General features: G+C 41.6%; 2 protein-coding genes across 10 annotated transcripts in view; one reads left to right on the top strand and one right to left on the bottom strand.

Annotated features, from left to right (window-relative positions):
- SLF1 (SMC5-SMC6 complex localization factor 1) overlaps positions 1-4,418 on the bottom strand; it is a 69,347-nt gene extending 64,929 nt beyond the window's left edge. Inside the window, exon 1 of one of the 2 annotated variants that reach the window (XM_043913613.1) lies at positions 4,317-4,418. The gene's annotated coding sequence lies outside the window, so the exon portion shown is untranslated. Of the gene's footprint in view, positions 1-1,732; positions 1,751-4,316 lie in introns of those variants that run through there. The other variant, XM_043913614.1, reaches the window with a different exon arrangement.
- The window catches only part of KIAA0825 (KIAA0825 ortholog), a 416,740-nt gene continuing 404,256 nt past the window's right edge, over positions 4,417-16,900 (top strand). For 2 of the 8 annotated variants that reach the window (XM_043913611.1, XM_043913610.1), the window contains exon 1: positions 4,435-4,594. The gene's annotated coding sequence lies outside the window, so the exon portion shown is untranslated. Of the gene's footprint in view, positions 4,595-16,900 lie in introns of all 8 variants that reach the window. The other 6 variants (XM_043913607.1, XM_043913604.1, XM_043913606.1 and 3 more) reach the window with 6 other exon arrangements.

The following is a 16,900-nucleotide window of genomic DNA, read 5'->3' as shown; positions in this document are numbered from 1 at the left end:
AACACCTTTGAAGAATACTAAACAGCTAGAATATGTTAAGAGAACTCAAAGAAATAGAAGCAAGAAAAGCGATATGAATAGAAAGGTGTGGTATCGGAAAGAGTATGTAAGAGCAGGGTGTAACAGTTGGGCGAAAGAGAAAAGTATGGCAAAAAGAAGTGCAAGGATGATTAAAGAGGTCTGGGATTGGAAAATAAGGATAAACCTTCCCTACTCTGCATTACTATTTCTTTTATGATCAGACACAGATTATCATAGAACTATGAGAACATAATGCATCTTAAAAATTGTATGCTAGTAACTGAGATAAAAAAGTATTAAAAAGTTTAATTTATATTTGTATTTAAGAATTAAAATTTCCCTCAAAATAACTTTTACTGATTTGTTTTAATTTTAATTAAAACATGATGATAGGAAATTTGAAAAATACTACTAAGTATATAGAAAGGTTAAAATCTTTAATTCCTTCACTCTGTAACACCACTGTTAATATTTGGGAATGGGGGAGGGGTCTGACCTGAAGGTTTTATGGATGTGTGCAAAAAAATATTAAAAAACAAAAGTTTATATAGTCTGTATCTTAATTTTTATGTAAAATTGTATCATGGTCTTTTTCTACACTACTGAATATTTTGCGGTTTTAAGGCAATGGGTTGAAAACTAGTAGTTTCTTAATGTTTGCTACTTGAGTGAACTATTTTGATTTTAAACCTAAGGTAAATCACCATTAAAACTTCCTTCTTTTGGAAAGGACATACAAAGCCTTAAATTCAATCCATATTGCAGCTTTAAATTAAAAAGTTTAAAAGATTTTCATGACTTCTCTTATCTAAAAGCGTTTAATTGGGAAAGTAAATAATACTAAAACTGAAGTCAATTAAAGTGTTGGATCTCAGTTTAATCAACACTGCAAAAGGAATACACGAATCACAGAACTCATATTGTTTGAGTAAAATCCTGTTTGGCTCCGAATTCTATTAAAACCAAGAGGAGTTTAGGAATTCTGCACCCTCTTCCCCTATGAGGCTTCAAAGGTGGCTCAGTGGTAAAGAAACCGCCTACCAATGCAGGAGATGCAGGTGTGATCCCTGGGTTGGGAAGATCTGGAGGAAGAAATGGCATCCCACTCCAGTATTCCTGCCTGGAAAATTCCATGGACAGATGAGTCTGGTGGGCTATAGTCCATGGGGTCACAAAGAGTTGGGACACAATTGAGCACACATGTACATGCACGCTTGGCCTAGAAGCCAAATCAGGCCTTTGGCTTAATACAACTCAGCTGGGTTTTAGAAAAGAAAAATAATTTTTTTTTTTTAAAGCTACAGTATCTTTTCCTGTCCCATCCTTCAAAGATCAGGGATCCAAAGCATTTAACTGGGAAAGTAAATAATACTCAAATTGAGAAAAGTCAAAGTGCTGGATCTCAGGTTAACCAACACTACACAAGGAATACCCAAATTATAGAGTTCATACTGTGAGAGTAAAATCCCAGTTGGCTGAATGCTGTAACATCAAGTGGAGTTTAGGAATTCTGCATCGTCTTGGCCTAGGAGCCAAATTAGGCTTTTTGGCTTAATATAATTCACCCGAGCATTAGAATTTTTTTTTTCTTTTAAAGCTATAGTATCGTTTCCTGTCCTATCCTTCAAAGATCAGGGACGTGAGTGAGTGAGTGAGTAAATTAATTATTTGACTAAGGTCACCAATGGTGAGGCTTCAGGGATATCCTTACCTCAATGACACTGTCTGGGAAAGAAGCAGCTGTATCAGTCTCCTTGATAGACTAATCTAGCAGTAGAGGGAAGAAGTGGAGAAGTAGTAGCAAAGTGATTGTTGGGGAGGACAAAATGAGGACTCAGGGGAGATATCCAATCTATTTGGGCACTATACAAGGCATTGGGTCAACTAGAGATGCTAGCTTTAGGGATAAAAGGGCCTTAAAGGAAGCAAGGTGAATGAGAGAGATGTTGAGGGATAAAAGATGGACAGAAGACACTGGTTAGCCATGAGGGATGAAGTCACACCTGCTTTAGTATTCCAGGAACTTTGTACTACTCAATAGGAGTAAACGGTTTAAGACTGAGGTAGCAGGATTCTGGGGTTTATTTACTTCATATGTGTTCATTTCCTTCCCAAAAATGAAAGTGCCATTTACAGTTCTTGTACAGTTAAGAACGGGGAACCGGAAAGGTTAAAAAGTAGCTCAAGGGTACACAGCTAGAAAATGGAGAAACCAAGATTCAAAATCTAAGTCTACATCTGCGAAAACTATATGCCTTTTCTACAATACACTTTGACTTTAATTTCAGAATCTAGTTGGATACTTTTAACATTATAATTTTACAAAGCAACCTACTTTCAGAGAGGAAAAGAGAAACCTCACAAGATAAGCAATCTACTGTGAGGGTGAGGAGACATTTAGTTGTATCACAGAAAATATCTAAATTACAAATTAATTTCAGAAAAATAGCATCAGTGTCTACAATTTCAAAGCATTTTTAGGAACAATCCAAAGAGTGCCAGTTTTTTCTTATGAAAGTTTTCATTATTTTCCTCTCAAAGTGGATTTGGTATTAATGATTCACTAGACTAATTCATATGGGCTTTTCTTCTCCATTAAAAACAAGACAGTTTATTTCAAAGTAATTCTGGTATCAAGAAAGTAAGAAGTAAGTGAATTTTAAGTCTCAGGAGTATTTTACTTTTAAGCAGTAAGAGGCTTTAAAAGGTAAGAAATAGTACATAGTAAATTTTACAGCACATATTTCCTATTAGCATATTTAAGGAGAGTCACATAATAACATATTGTTCTAATTTATATTTTTGAGAAAGAGTGTTGTTTTTTCTGAGCCTGTATGGAATTACTGATTTTATTTTCAAAATGTTTTCCTGAAATAGTGTACTTAGAGTAATTAACCAGGCAAATACTATCTAGTTAGTTATACTATTGGTTTTCTTAAAAACGTTTTTGGACATTAGTGGAAATCTTCGGAGTTCTGAATCTTGACTATGAAAAAACCCACATCTGACTACCCTTGCAAAGACCGTTTAATATGATTTATGCTTTCTGTTTCAAGGAAGCAAGAAAATGTTAAATGATATAATTAAAGTCAATAAGGCAAAAGAAAATCTACTTAGAAAACAGATCTAATAGCATATTTTGCATTACTGAAGGCTGTCTTCACAATAAAAATTTATATATTCAAGTACTTAAAACATCCTAGTTCACTTAAATTAACACGGAGTTAACTTAGACATAATCAAGGTTAACTCCCTTATAAAAATCCACCTAAACACCTGCAGGACAGGTTAGTCAAACTGGCCAAAAATGGGAACACCTTGCACATCAATAGGTATTTCTAGGAAATGAGGCATAACGTAATAACACAAGCCCCAAAAAGTTTAGAAGACACAAGAGGCTGTCACATCTACACTGGAAATTAGGTTTAAATTTTCATTCCTTGTGTCTCAACAATAACTGTTCTGTTCTTTTCTGGTATAGGACAGTCATTCGTACAAAAGAACTTGACGCTTCCAAAATCAAGCTTCATCTGATTTCCGGGTCAAATCTTGATAGGAAGTACTCAAAATATAACAAGTTTTGTGTCAAAATTTAATCAGAGAGGCTTTGGGAGTGGGGGGAAAAAAAAAAAATCTCAGCATAATCCCTTCGCCTTGGTCCCTGCCTTCACACAGCTGAGATACCATAATCCCCAGAAACACAGCCCGCCCCAACCCCCTCTTCTTTAGGGAAACGTGTGTGTGTGTGTGTGTGTGTGTATGTGCGTATTTCAAGGCCTACAGAAGCCGCAGAGAGACGTTCTTGAACCATTTGGGATTTGTTTAAAATTCTACCAGGAAGAAGGAAAAAAAAAAAAAGACGGCATTTGCCTCTTCATAGGAAGGTGGGCCTGGGGGAATTCCTAACCACCTGCACTGACGCTAAGTTATGGAAAAGCAGCCAAGAAGCCGGGACTCGGGGAGACGCGTCCCAGGCGGTTCTATGGAAACGAGAGACGCGGGTGGCCTAGCGCCTTCCCGGCAGGAGAACGAGCTGCGCAAACGGGAGGGGAGGGAAGCCGCTCCAGCCCCCAGCACAAGCAGAGGCGCCGGGGGACCCGTTGCCCGCCGCCGCACGACCCCGCCGACGCGGACAAGCCGCGGCCGCGGGAAGCGCCAGAGGCAAGCGCGGTCGCCGCTCCCCCGCCCCGGCGCCTTCCCACAGCCTCACAGCCCGGACGCCGCCGAAACTTCAGGAGGAAACACCCCCACACGGTCAGGGTGAACACCGCGTCTTCCAAGCTGAGGCCCTTTACCTTCCCGGCTGGGGTTTCTGGGGCTGCTGCCTCCGCGAGGCGGCCCCTGACTGGCGGGACGAAAACTGCCGCAGCGACACCAGCGGCTTCACAAATCCGGGCTCTGGGAAATAATTTCCCGCCGCGCGCTCCGCGGCCCCGGAAGCGATTGTGTCACTTCCGGGTGGTTGTCAGTGACGCTCTCGAGCTGTCGTCAGGGTCTTCCAAGCGGGTTCCCCGGCTGGATCCGGACTCGCGGGCCAAGCTCCTGCTAGCTCCGCGCCAAGATTGCGAGATTGGTGAGTGATTTTTTTTTTTTTTTTCTCTCTTTCTGGGTTGCCTCCTGGACCTGGTATTTCCGTCCACCCGAGACTCCGTGCGGCATCTTGATCTGACTGAGAAGTTAAGTGGGAAAGGGTTGAACTCGGAGTCCCCATCCAACCCCGTTGGCTCTTGACCCTGTGCTGCAGGACAAGGCCTTGAGATTCCGACTTTACCATCTTCTCAACTCACAGTTTCTGTCTCCAGCTCAGAACTCGACCTCGGGTCCCCAAGTGCCCCTGGGTAAGACCGAAGACACCGTCTACTGCGACCTCGTTTAGGAGAGTCTCTGCAGAGGTGGTCAAGCAGTGTCAACCCTCTCCCACAGGCCGGGTGGTGGTCACCCTTGATTTTTGAGAGCTGCTTTACCGTCTTTTTCCCGAGTATGGTTGCCGTCATCTTGGGGTGCAATGCCGGGGAGACAAGCAGCTGGCTGAAGAGCGCACCTTTTCTATTTTTGGAAGTGGGATGAGGGGGTCAGGTTGGGGGTCGTTCCTAATTGAGAACTCAGCGATACCGCCGCGGTTAGAATTGGGTGAGAATGGCCTTTGTTCCATGAGCTAATTGAGATAGGAGAACAAGCTTAAAATTTCATGCTTGGGTTTTAGATACACATTTTTACCTTTTGGAAAGGAGTTGTCAAGAATAGATGTACTTTCAGAAAGGAGTGCCTCTGCACTCTTCCAGGCTTCCTAATGAAAGCTTCAGGAGAATTTCAGATAGGGGTCTAAGCAGAGTTATTTTAAAGAGAATTTTCTTCGGATGAAAAGGTAATGTGAGGAAATGTGCTCATGTAGTTGAAGATTTTTAAAATGTGATGAGAGAAGCTCTTTTTTGTTGACTTCTCTTTCTTGAGTCATGCAGTTTGTTCAGGTAAGTAGTTTTCACTTACCACCTTACACTAAAACAATCACGTGTTCCATAAGCAGCTGCTGATTTTTTTTTTTTTTTACCTCCAGTCAGTTCTACATAGAGTTCTAGGGATAACTACCATAAAGAAAAACGCAGTATGTTCAAGGACCCTGATCCATCAGGCAAATGCTTTGTTACCTTTTGAGAGTAATGGAAGCATGTTATCTCCTGGTTGATCAACAATTCGAACTTGTGTAACCTCATTTGGTCCCGATTCTGTCCTTTTTATTGAATCTTGTGGTTTTTCCTTATTTCTTCAGTTGCAAAGATTATAAATAATTTAAGAAAGGTTACCTTGTTTTTTGGAGAAGGAAATGGCAGCCCACACCAGTATTCTTGCCTGGGAAATCCCATGGCCGGAGAAGCCTGGTAGGCTACTGTCCATGGGGTCGCAAAGAGTTGGACAGGACTGAGTGAGGGGACTTCACTTCCCTTCACCTTGTTTTTATGTAACAACTAGTTGTCAGATAGGCAGTGTTTTGGTTTTTTTCAATCATTGCTCTTGACTTGTGACCTCTTTTCAAATTAATATAGCCAGCCAAACATTAGCCACAAATAGCTGCTATCTGCCAGGTATTTTACATTTATAATTTTATTTAAACTTTTAACAGTTCTACAAGGAAAATCGTATTATCCCCATTTTGCAAACATTTTATACTGAGACTCAGATGTTCTTACAAGTTATACAATTAAAGGGCAGTTGAGATTTGAACCCAGTTTCCCTGATTCCAAACTTGGGCTCTTTTTACTATGCTGTCTACTTCCTTTCATAAATGAAAAAATCATTCTTTTAACTCTCCAGTAAAATTGGATAGTATATCACATTCCAAAGTCAAAGGGATAGCAAAACTTGAGTATAAGAGATTTAAGGAGTTAAGGAATTATGTGTTAAGGATTAAGGAATGTGTTAGGGATTTAAAGAATCACTACAAAGAATTTTGATATATGAGTAATCCAAATTCTTTTTTTGTATTGATCCTTAGCCAGTTTTATCATCCTTACTCAAACAAATACAAGCAATCTAGAGACCCAGTATATTAGTGACTGTAAGGCCAGCGTATTAGCTGTCTGTTTAGGCAGCTTCTATTTGTGTGTATATGTAGAAAGAGAGAAAATGAATAAGTGAGCACAAATTCATAAAACTGAACTTTGTGATGCCCAGTAAGGAATTACTATTTACTGGCTGTTAGAAAACTATTCTTTTCCACTCATGTAACCCTCAGAAAGATGGTGATTAGCATATATTTTTGAGTATGCTTAACTAAACCTGCCCTTTGCAATAGTCTACTGTATGTAAAGAAAGAATAGCTTAATTGTCAAGGAATTTACTAAAATCTAATCGAAATGACCAGTACTAGAAATGACCTAGACCTTAATTCTAAAGAATAACTGGCTTTACAAAAAGACACAAGTATATGTGTACAGCTCATTTCAAACACTAATCTCCATTACATCATACTGACTTCTCTGTGAATGATTATTTGCTTTGCACATCCCACAGGTAAATCTCAGTGATTTTTTTCTGACCAAATTTCAGTGCTTATAAAAGTTGAGATTTTAATCCTTTTTGTTCATTTCATACTCAGCATCTGGCATGTACTATGGGCTCAATAGATGTTTATTGAATGAACTTTTAAAAGTTATTTATCCACAGAGAAGTACTTGTACATGTATTTTTTTTAAAGGAACTTACGACATAAATAAATGCACACTTATTTATCATTACTCACTTTGACCCTGGAATGTAATGTCTACTCCACAGCCCATCCACGGAAGGCAATATGTTGTCCTGCAAAGAAGAGTGGAGAGTGAGCCAGGAGATAAGAGAACACCTACTATTTGTTATTGCTTACTTTCTGCTGTGCAGTGTCACATTCAATTCTCACAGCACTGTAGGGCTTTATCATTCTTTTAGGATTGAGAAAACCAAGATAAGCTTTGTGAAGCTTTGTAGGTTACACACAGTCCTTAAGTGCCAGAGCTATGATTTGAACCAATGCTGATTCCAAGGACCATAGTATTAACGACTTCACTATACTGCCTTCAACTGGATTTTAATCCTGGTTCATCTACTAACTAGGTCTAAACACAGGGAAATTTATTCCTCTGAGCATCTCTCTCTTCTATAAGGGTTGGATTAAATGACGCTTAAAGTTTTTTCTGGCTCAAAAATCCTCCCAAGTATTATCTGAATGTAGCCATTCTAACGTGCTAGAAAATTTTGAGTGGAGTTTTACATATAATGAATGTAAATTTATTATATTTTACATGTAAATTACATCATTTAACCCAACTCTTATATGTTGGTAGATGTACAATCATGATTTTGTAATAGAAAGAATAAGATCAGAGTTAAAAATCTCAGGCATGTATTTGCTAGTTTATGACCCTGATAAGTCACTGATTCTTTGTGAGCTTAGGGTTTTTTTAACATAAAATGGATATAGAAGAATGCTTTCCAGATTGAGGTAGCTTCAAACACCCTGCCTGAGCCCAACACATGCCATTGTTCAGTCATGAAGTCATATCTGATTCTGTGACCCTTGGGCTGTAGCCGCCAGGCTCCTCTGTCCGTGGGATTTCCCAGGCAAGAATACTGGAGTGGTTACCATTTCCTTCTCCACCGGATCTTCCTGACCCAGGCAACAAACCTGTGTCTCCTGCATTGGCAGGTGGATTCTTTACCACTGAACCACCAGGGAAGCATCACCTGACAGATAGTTGGCATTAAATATATATTGATTCTCTTCCCTTCCCCCCAATCTTTTAAGGATAAAAGATTGGTGGATGTAAAAATATTTTACAGGTTAGCCAAAGGTGAAGAATCTTCAGTTATAGTCCACTAAGAAAGAGCAAGTTATACCTACAAATATCTATGACCAGCAATTTACATACAATTATTGAACAACAAAACAATGGGGAACACAGAAAGGAAGTTTTGCTTTCAGTAGGACAGATGAGGAAAGATTTTATTGAAAAAGGTAATGCTGAGTTTGGGCCTTAAAAGGATGGCGATTTTGGCATTCGAGGATGAAAGGCACCAGAAAAGATTAGTGAGTACGTATTAGATCTGTGGGATGGATTGAAGGCTAATGATAAAAGGTGAAAAAGTTGAGTTCAGCACAAGCTTTGGGTAACTGTGGTCCTGTTAAAGATGTTAGACTTTCCACAATGAGCAATGGTTTTTGTGCCTAACCAGGGCGGGGTGGAGGATAGGGTTGGCATTTGATTTCTTTTTTATGGAAATTATACCCATTTGTTATAGAAATGTAAGCATGTAAGAGTATACAAATAAGCCAAAAAGAACAAAACAAAATAAAAAGCCAAAAAATTGCCCATAATCCCATTCCAGACCCAGCCAAGCACCCACTTACTGAACACCAACTCCAGCCAAGTCCCCTCCCGGCTTGAGAGTACCTCTCCATCCTAGTGAACAGTGAGCTGTGACTGGCCACTCAGGTTGACTCAGAGGTACGAAAGGGCTCTTCGGGGTCACTTGGCCCAGCTTCTAGGCTTCCACCTTAAGGGGCTCACATGGGGACTGGTCCACAGACACACAGTTCTGCCTGGGTGAGGGTCTCTCTACAGGTGTATTGCTTTTAACAGTATGTTTGCTGGCACTGGAACTCAGGTGTGATGGTGGCAGGCTTCTGGGAGTGGGGGAGAAGGGTACCGTCTAGAGCTACGAGGTTTTCCCACCCCACTTTCCTGTATCCTCCCTGCCTCCTGTCCCTTCCTGATGTCTGTGGTGGTGATTTAGTCGCTAAGTCGTGTCCGACTGTTGTGACCCCGTGGATTATAGCCTGCCAGGCCCTTCTGCCCATGGAACTCTCCAGGCAAGAGTACTGGAGTGGGTTACCATTTCCTTCTCCAGGGGATCTTCCCGACTCAGGAAATGAACCCAGGTCTCCTGCATGGCAGGTAGATTCTTTACCTACTGAGCTATGCTGCTGCTGCTCTGAGGGAAGCCCAACCCCTGTACCCAACTTTGAGCCTGGGTTTCCCCATCTGAAGTCGCAAGGTGGACTGGGTAGGGGGACCCTGGGTTTCCCCTGCCCAGGAGTGGCTCCAGAACCCCTCCCCCACCCCGGCCCTGATTCCCACCCACGGCGTGGTCATATCTGGGTTTGCCTAGCTTTCCTAACCTGCCTGAGCCTGGGTCCCCCAAAATCACTCCTCTCTGCTCCATGTCCTTCCACAAATGCCTTCTCTACAGAAACAGAGGACAAAAAAACAAAGCAGACAAAACCAACCATCTCCCTTCCAGGGTCTGAATACGGCTGAGTCGCTGCCTGGCTGCTCAACATCCAAGTCAGGGCACTACTGCTAGGCTGAGTCCTTTTAAAGGAGGTAAAACACCAGCGTTTGGTCATTACAAGCGGTGAGTCTGCTGACTCACGTGATCAGGTGACTCTAGTTAAGGGAAGTTTTTGAGTGGTGAACTCAAAGGCTACAGCTGAGTCAGGAAGCAAAAGCAAAAATCAGCATAATTTGATTAAGTTATATTAAAAAGCCTCGGAAAGTGGGCAGAGAATGCTGCTTTCCAGCCTCAGCTGTTAATGTGTTATTGGAGGCAGGTTTTTGAAACAGTGCTTCAGCTATTTCCCTGTAAATTTTGGTTAAAATACAAATAGTTATAAGAGGCAGCTCAAGAAATATCCTTAATTGCTAGTATTTTATCTATAACATATATTACACTTATGCACACACACTCATATAGAGAGAATGAACATATATAGCTGTTTAAATCATTTGGGGGATTCTTTGCTGAATAAAGTTCTCAAGACAAGTTGTCTAAGACTAAAAAAGGACACAGTTGTCATTTGATTAGTTCGACAGATCAATTTAATGTGAAACAGCTGAATTCAGAGAAGACCTGTGTGGGCTCAAACTTAGGACCTTACACAGGATGATCTTGAAAGAGTTACTTGAATTCTTTGGTTCCCAATTTCATCTGCAAAATGGCAGTTTCAACTTCATGGATTTATTAGGATTAAATGTGATAATGTGTGAAAGCACATAGAGGCATCAGAAAAAATTTATTGGGGATCTGCCTACTTTTCGATGTTATTTAATAAACTCTAATTGCTTTAAAATAAGGTCTGCAGCTCCGTGAAATTAAACAGACCTGAGTTCAGATCCCAGCTCTGTCACTAGTTGCATCATGCTGGGAGTTACTTTTCTACTCTCTTTGTTTCTTTATTTATAAAATGGGAATAGTAATAATGTCTTAATAGGGCTTTTGTGAAGACTAAATGAAATAATGATGCCTAGAGTTTAACATGGTGACAAGACAGATGCTTTGTTTGCTCAGATTCCCAGAGAAGCAGATACAAAGAAGGGAATAGATGTGCAAGAGATCTGTGGGGGAAACTGCCTGTGAAGGATAAAGGAGAGGGAGCGAGAGGAGGGGGGAAGTACCTTCAGGCCTCAGTAGAGGTCTGACAACCTGTGCAAGAGACAGGGAGAGAAGCAAGGACGGTGAGAAGAATCTCAAAGCTCCGCACTGTCCTAAAAAAGCCTCACCAGGTCACGGGGAATCCAAGAGCAAAAGTCATCCCTTAGAGGAATCCTGTGTCGCCCCAGTATTCAGTATGTTTTGGTTACTAGCAAAAATAATTCATCGTAGTCGCATGCTGTAACTGACCACTGTGTTTTAAATCTCAACTCTTTGAATTTTACTGCCTGTCCACACCTCCCCTGAGAAAAGTACAGTCCCTGCTGCCTAGCATTGACATTAACATTTGAGGCACACGTTCTTAGACTAACGACTCCTTATATCTTATAATACAGTTTTGTTTACCAGAGAACCATTGAGGAATCAATAGATCTGTTCCAAATTACAGCTGAAAAGTGTTAACATTAGCTAAGCAACTGATTTTTTGACATCAGGTGATTAAACACAAACTATCTATATTTCTAAATTCAGATAGCCAATAAATGTAACAGTCTTAAAGAGCTGACTAATGTTACTCTCCATAGTGTGATATCAACCTCAACTTGAATGTTCATCTCCTTTCTTAGTGAAGGGAAGCAAAAAATATGTGACCCCAAAATATGCCCCTTTGGCATTTGGAGTGTTTTGAGCCAAAGGCAATCGAGATCCAGCAGAGTCAAGAAAGACTTTTACATCTCCCTTAACTACCTAAACGGAGAAGGCATGGCACCCCACTCCAGTACTCTTTCCTGGAAAATCCCATGGACGGAGGAGCCTGGTAGGCTGCAGTCCATGGGGTCATGAAGAGTTGGACACGACTGAGCGACTTCACTTTCACTTTTCACTTTTATGCATTGGAGAAGGAAATGGCAACCCACTCCAGTGTTCTTCCCTGGAGAACCCCAGGGATGGGGTCGCACAGAGTTGGACAGGACTGAAGTGACTTAGCAGCAGTAACTACCTAAAAGAATTTAGATAGGGAGCCTATACTGAGCCAGGAGGTAGATGGGCTTCCCAGGGTCAAGCAGTTGGAGATTCGTCCACTGTGGACTGATACTTCAAGACGAGAATAGCAGGACAGTTGAGAGAGGAGGCTGAGCCCTGCCCACACCACATATTCCTCGTTCTGGAAGTGAGGAGACCTCCCCAGCTACACTCATGCAGAAAGGCTGCTTGCATGATGCTAAGTGATGCCAGTACCTATGGGCCCTTTCAGTAGAATCTGTCTTGACTAAGAGATGTGTATGCACAGATGGGAGGATCCTGAGATGTAGTAAGTACAGACTCTGAACTAGGCAAATCAAAATGATTGGCCAAACAAAACCAGAAGAAATGCCCAATAAAAGTAATCCAGGGCTTCCGTGGTGGTCTCGTGGTTAAGAATCCTTCTTGAAATGCAGGGTACACAGGTTCGATCCTTGGTCCGGGAAGATCACACATGCCACAGAGCAGCTAAGCCGGTGCTTTGCAACTGTTGAGCCTGTGCTCCAGAGCCCAGGAGCCACAACTACGGAGCCCATCAGTTCAGTTCAGTTCAGTCGCTCAGCTGTGTCCAACTCTTGGCGACCCCATGGACTGCAGCACTCCAGGTCTCCCAGTCCATCACCACGCACTGCAGCTACTGAAGGCCACGCCTGGAACCAGTGCTCCTCAGCAAAAGAAGCCGCTACAGTGAGCAACCCACACACGCTGCACTAGAGAGGAGCGCCTGCTCCCTGCAACCAGACAAAGCAGCAAGAAAGACTCAGCACAGCCAAAAATCAAAAGTAACTCAGACCGCCGTGAGGGCGTCACTCAGCAACTCTACCCACATGTGTCTGTCCACACAGCCTGTGCTCTTTTTTTCCACCTAATAAATACTCGTTTCCCTACTTTGTGGGAATTCTTCTTCTGCAAAGCAGAAGGGCCGGGGCCTTGTCACTGACTACTGGCCTACGGGCGTGGATTTGGTGCTCTCACTGCAGTGACCTGACATCGGTCTCTGGCTGAAAACCAAAATCCTGTTTCAAGCAACTGGCTGAGGACATCCGAGATTAGTACCAGGAAAGAAAGGAGCTATTATTACCAGAGAGAATTTTTACCTGAATGACTGATATGTATGGCGGGGCAAATGACAGGTTACCAAATACCTGCTCTTAGTGTCCTGTGATTGAACCTCCTCACAGGATACTCCAGGCCCCAATCCCTCTTGGCTCAGAGTGACATATAAACTTCAACTGTCTGACTTGCCCTTGAGTCTCACTGTCTTATGGCGCTCCCGTGTGTATGCAGTGAAATTTGTTTTCCTTCTGGTAATCTGCCTTGTGTCTATGGCTCAGTTCCTCAGCCGTGGCCGACTCTTTGTGACCCCGTGGACTATAACCCGCCAGGCTCCTCTGTCCATGGAGTTTTTCAGACAAGAATATTGGGGTGGGTTGCCACTTCCTCCTCCACGGGGGTCTTCCCAACCCAGGGATCAAACACATCTCCTGCATTGGCAAGTGGATTCTTTACCAGCGTACCACCTGGGAAGCTAATGTGTCTTGTCATTTAGCCTCTCAGACGTGTCTGACTCTTTGTGACCCCATAGACTGCAGTACACCAGGCTTCACCGTCTCCAAGAGTTTGCTCAAACTCATATCTATTGAATTGGTGATGCTATCCAACCATCTCATCCTCTGTCGCCCCCTTTTCCTCTTGCCCTCAATCTTTTCCAGCATCAGCATCTCTTCCAAAGAGCTGGCTCTTCACATCAGGTGGCCAAATTATTGGAGTTTCAGCTTCAGCATCAGACCTTCTAATTAATATTCAGGGTTAGTTTTCTTTAGGATTGACTGGCTTGATCTCCTTGCTGTCCAAGGAATTCTCAAGTTCTCCAGTACCACCATTCAAAAGCATCAGTTCTTCCATGCTCAGCCTTTATCTCACATCTTTATATGACTACTGGAAAAACTGAAGCTTTGACTACACGGACCTTTGTTGGCGAAGTGATGTCTCTGCTTTTTAATATGCTCTGTAGGTTTATGATAGCTTTCCTTCCAAGGGCCAAATGTCTTTGAATTTCGTGGCTGCTGTCACTCTCTGCAGCAATTTTGGGGGCCAAGAAGATAAAATCTGTCACTGTTTCCATTTTTTCCTCTTCTGTTTGCCATGAAGTGATGGGACTGGATGCCATGATCTTCGTTTTTTGAATGTTGAGCTTTAAGTCAACTTTTTCACTCTCCTCTTTCACCTTATCATGAGGCTCTTAGTTCCTCTTACTTTCTGCCATGAGAGTGGTATCACCTGCATATCTGATGTTGTTGGTACTTCTGTCAATCTTGATTCCAGCTTGTGATTCATTTAGCCTGGTATTTTACATGATATGCTCTGTATATAACTTAAATAAGCAGGGTGACATTATACAGCCTTGACATACTCCTTTCTCAGTTTTGAACCAGTTCATTGTTCCGCATCCAGTCCTAAATGTTCCTTCTTGACTTGCATACAGGTTTCTCAGGAGACAGGTAAGGTGGTCTGATATCCCCATCTCTTTTAAAAATTTTCCACAGTTTGTTGTGATCTGCACAGTCAAAGGCATTCGTGTAGTCAACGAAGCATATGCTTTTCTGGAATTCCCTTGCTTTTTCTATGATCCTACAAATGTTGGCAATTTGATTTCTGATTCCTCTGCTTTTTCTAAATCTGGCTTGTTTCTCTGGAGGTTCTTGGTTCATGTACTGCTGCAGCTTTAAAGGATTTTGAGCATTATGTTGCTTAGCATGTGAAATGAGTGCAATTGTATGGTAGTTTGAACATTGTTTGTCATTGCCCATTGAGATTGGAATGAAAACTGACCTTTTCTAATCCTGTGACCACTGCTGGTTTTACAAATTTGAGTGACATATTGAGTGCAGCTCTTTTAACCACATCATCATTTAGAATTTGAAATAGTTCAGTTGGAATTCCATCACCTCCACTAGCTTTATTTGTAGTAATGCTTCCTAAGGCCCTCTTGACGTCACACTCCAGGATGTTTGACTCTAGGTGAATGACCACACCATCATGGTTATCCAGGTCATTAAAGTCTCTCTTTCTTTTTTTTTTTTAGTAGCTTTTATGTATTCCTACTTCTGTAGTTTGATCTCTGAGTTGGGAAGATCCCCTGGAGAAGGGAATGGCTGTCCACTCCAGTATTCTTGCCTGAAGAATTCTATGGACAAAGGAGCCTGGTGGACTACAGTCCATATAAATCAGCCTTATGTTGATTTGATGAATGCATCTGCCAAAAGAATCTAGAAGATAGAGGAAACATGTTTACTTCCACTTCGCAGGTGGCACAGTGGTAAAGAGTCCACCTGTCTGTGCAGGAGACACAAGAGACTTGGGTTTGACTTCTGGGTCAGGAAGTTCCACTGGAGGAAGAAATGGCAACCTACTCCCATATTCTTGCTTGAAAAATTCCGTGGACAGAGGAGTCTGGCAGGCTACAGTCCATGGGGTCACAAAGAGTTGGGCATGACCGAGTGCACATGCGCGCACACATACACATATGCATACATATCACCAGAGGTATCTCTTTGGTCAAACAGATCAAAGTATTATGTTTTTGTCTGTCTCCACCCCCTTACCTCCTTCCTCTTTCTTGTTTTTAATGAGGAAATGTAGCCATCAATCAGTTCTGCACTCTGTACGTGGCAGGTCATGACCCATCAATTGGTGAATACTAGTCTACAGTTTTGTTTCATTTATGTGTGGCTTTAGGATTTAGGTATTAAGTGTGTTTGTTACTGTGAATCAAAGGATTCAAATTTTAAAAGCAAGGGGCTTAGTCTAACTTTCTTATCTTTACAGGAGGAAATGAGGATTAAAGAGGTGATTTAGCCTGCCCAGATAACTCAGGAAACATGTGACTTGAACTAGAAGCTAAGTCTTAAGAATCTAAGTTTAGGGTTCTTTTGTATCATGCATCCAGGAAAAGACTTTTTGTGTACACTACTTAGGCCCCATGATTACTCTGTTTTCCAGTTGGTTGATATGATAGTCCTTTTCTGTCACTCTCATTATTTCTTTGCTAAGATTTATTGAGAAGAGCTTTTCCCTGACTGTGGCCATTGAGTGTCAGGGAGGATGAATAGCTGCAGTTGTTTTTCAGCAGTCAGCAGCCATGCCCCATCCCCTGAATTTACTGTTTATTTCCCCTATGGGAAACAGCTAATTTTAACAGTTTAAATGTAGGGTTTCCCTAATTTACACTGAGGAGTGAAGGGAGTTCTTTTTGAGGAGTATTATATCTGCAAAGCCTGAATTTTTACTAATAACTAGTGAATATTTTTCTTACTTCATTGTCATGACATCGTTTACCCATTTTCTTAGCTTTTTAGACTTCAGCTCACCAAATACTGTCATTTTAAAAATATAAGTTTTGTCCATAATCATGTGATAATTTATTCCTGTATAATTTTTTTAAAAAAAATTTATCATTCTTTCCTTTTCTAGCAAATATTCATTCTGAAAGGGAACAGAATAGGCTGACCCAAAATGTGCCACTGTGGCATGTGAATTGTTTTGAGCTGAAGGTAATTAAGAATCAACAGACTCAGGAGAAACTTTTACCTCCTCCTTTAACTTCCTAAAAGTGTTTAGATCCAGGACCAGTTCCAGAAAGGGAGCTACTACCACAGATAACTTCTGTCTGAATGGTCTATCATGGTGGCAAAGCAGATGCTGTTATCCGCTTGTGAATTACCCTCCTCCCCTTTGAAGCTCCAGGCCCTTGGCTCAGTATGGCATATAAACTTCAACTTCCTGACTTGCCCTTGGGACTCAGATTTTTATGGAGTTGCTGCGCAGCATACAAAATTAAAATGTTCTCTATTAAAATGTTCTCTTGTTAATCTGGCTTCAATTTAATTATTAGACGAGCCAAAAAAACCTAAACGGAAGAAGGGAAAAGTTTTTTACCCCTGCAGTATCT

This window comes from Cervus elaphus, chromosome 9 (genome assembly GCF_910594005.1).
Source record: "Cervus elaphus chromosome 9, mCerEla1.1, whole genome shotgun sequence".
NCBI classification, from domain to species: Eukaryota; Metazoa; Chordata; class Mammalia; order Artiodactyla; family Cervidae; genus Cervus; species Cervus elaphus.
The sequence above is the reverse complement of the archived record's forward strand: the minus strand, read 5'-3'. Positions and strand labels throughout refer to the sequence as shown.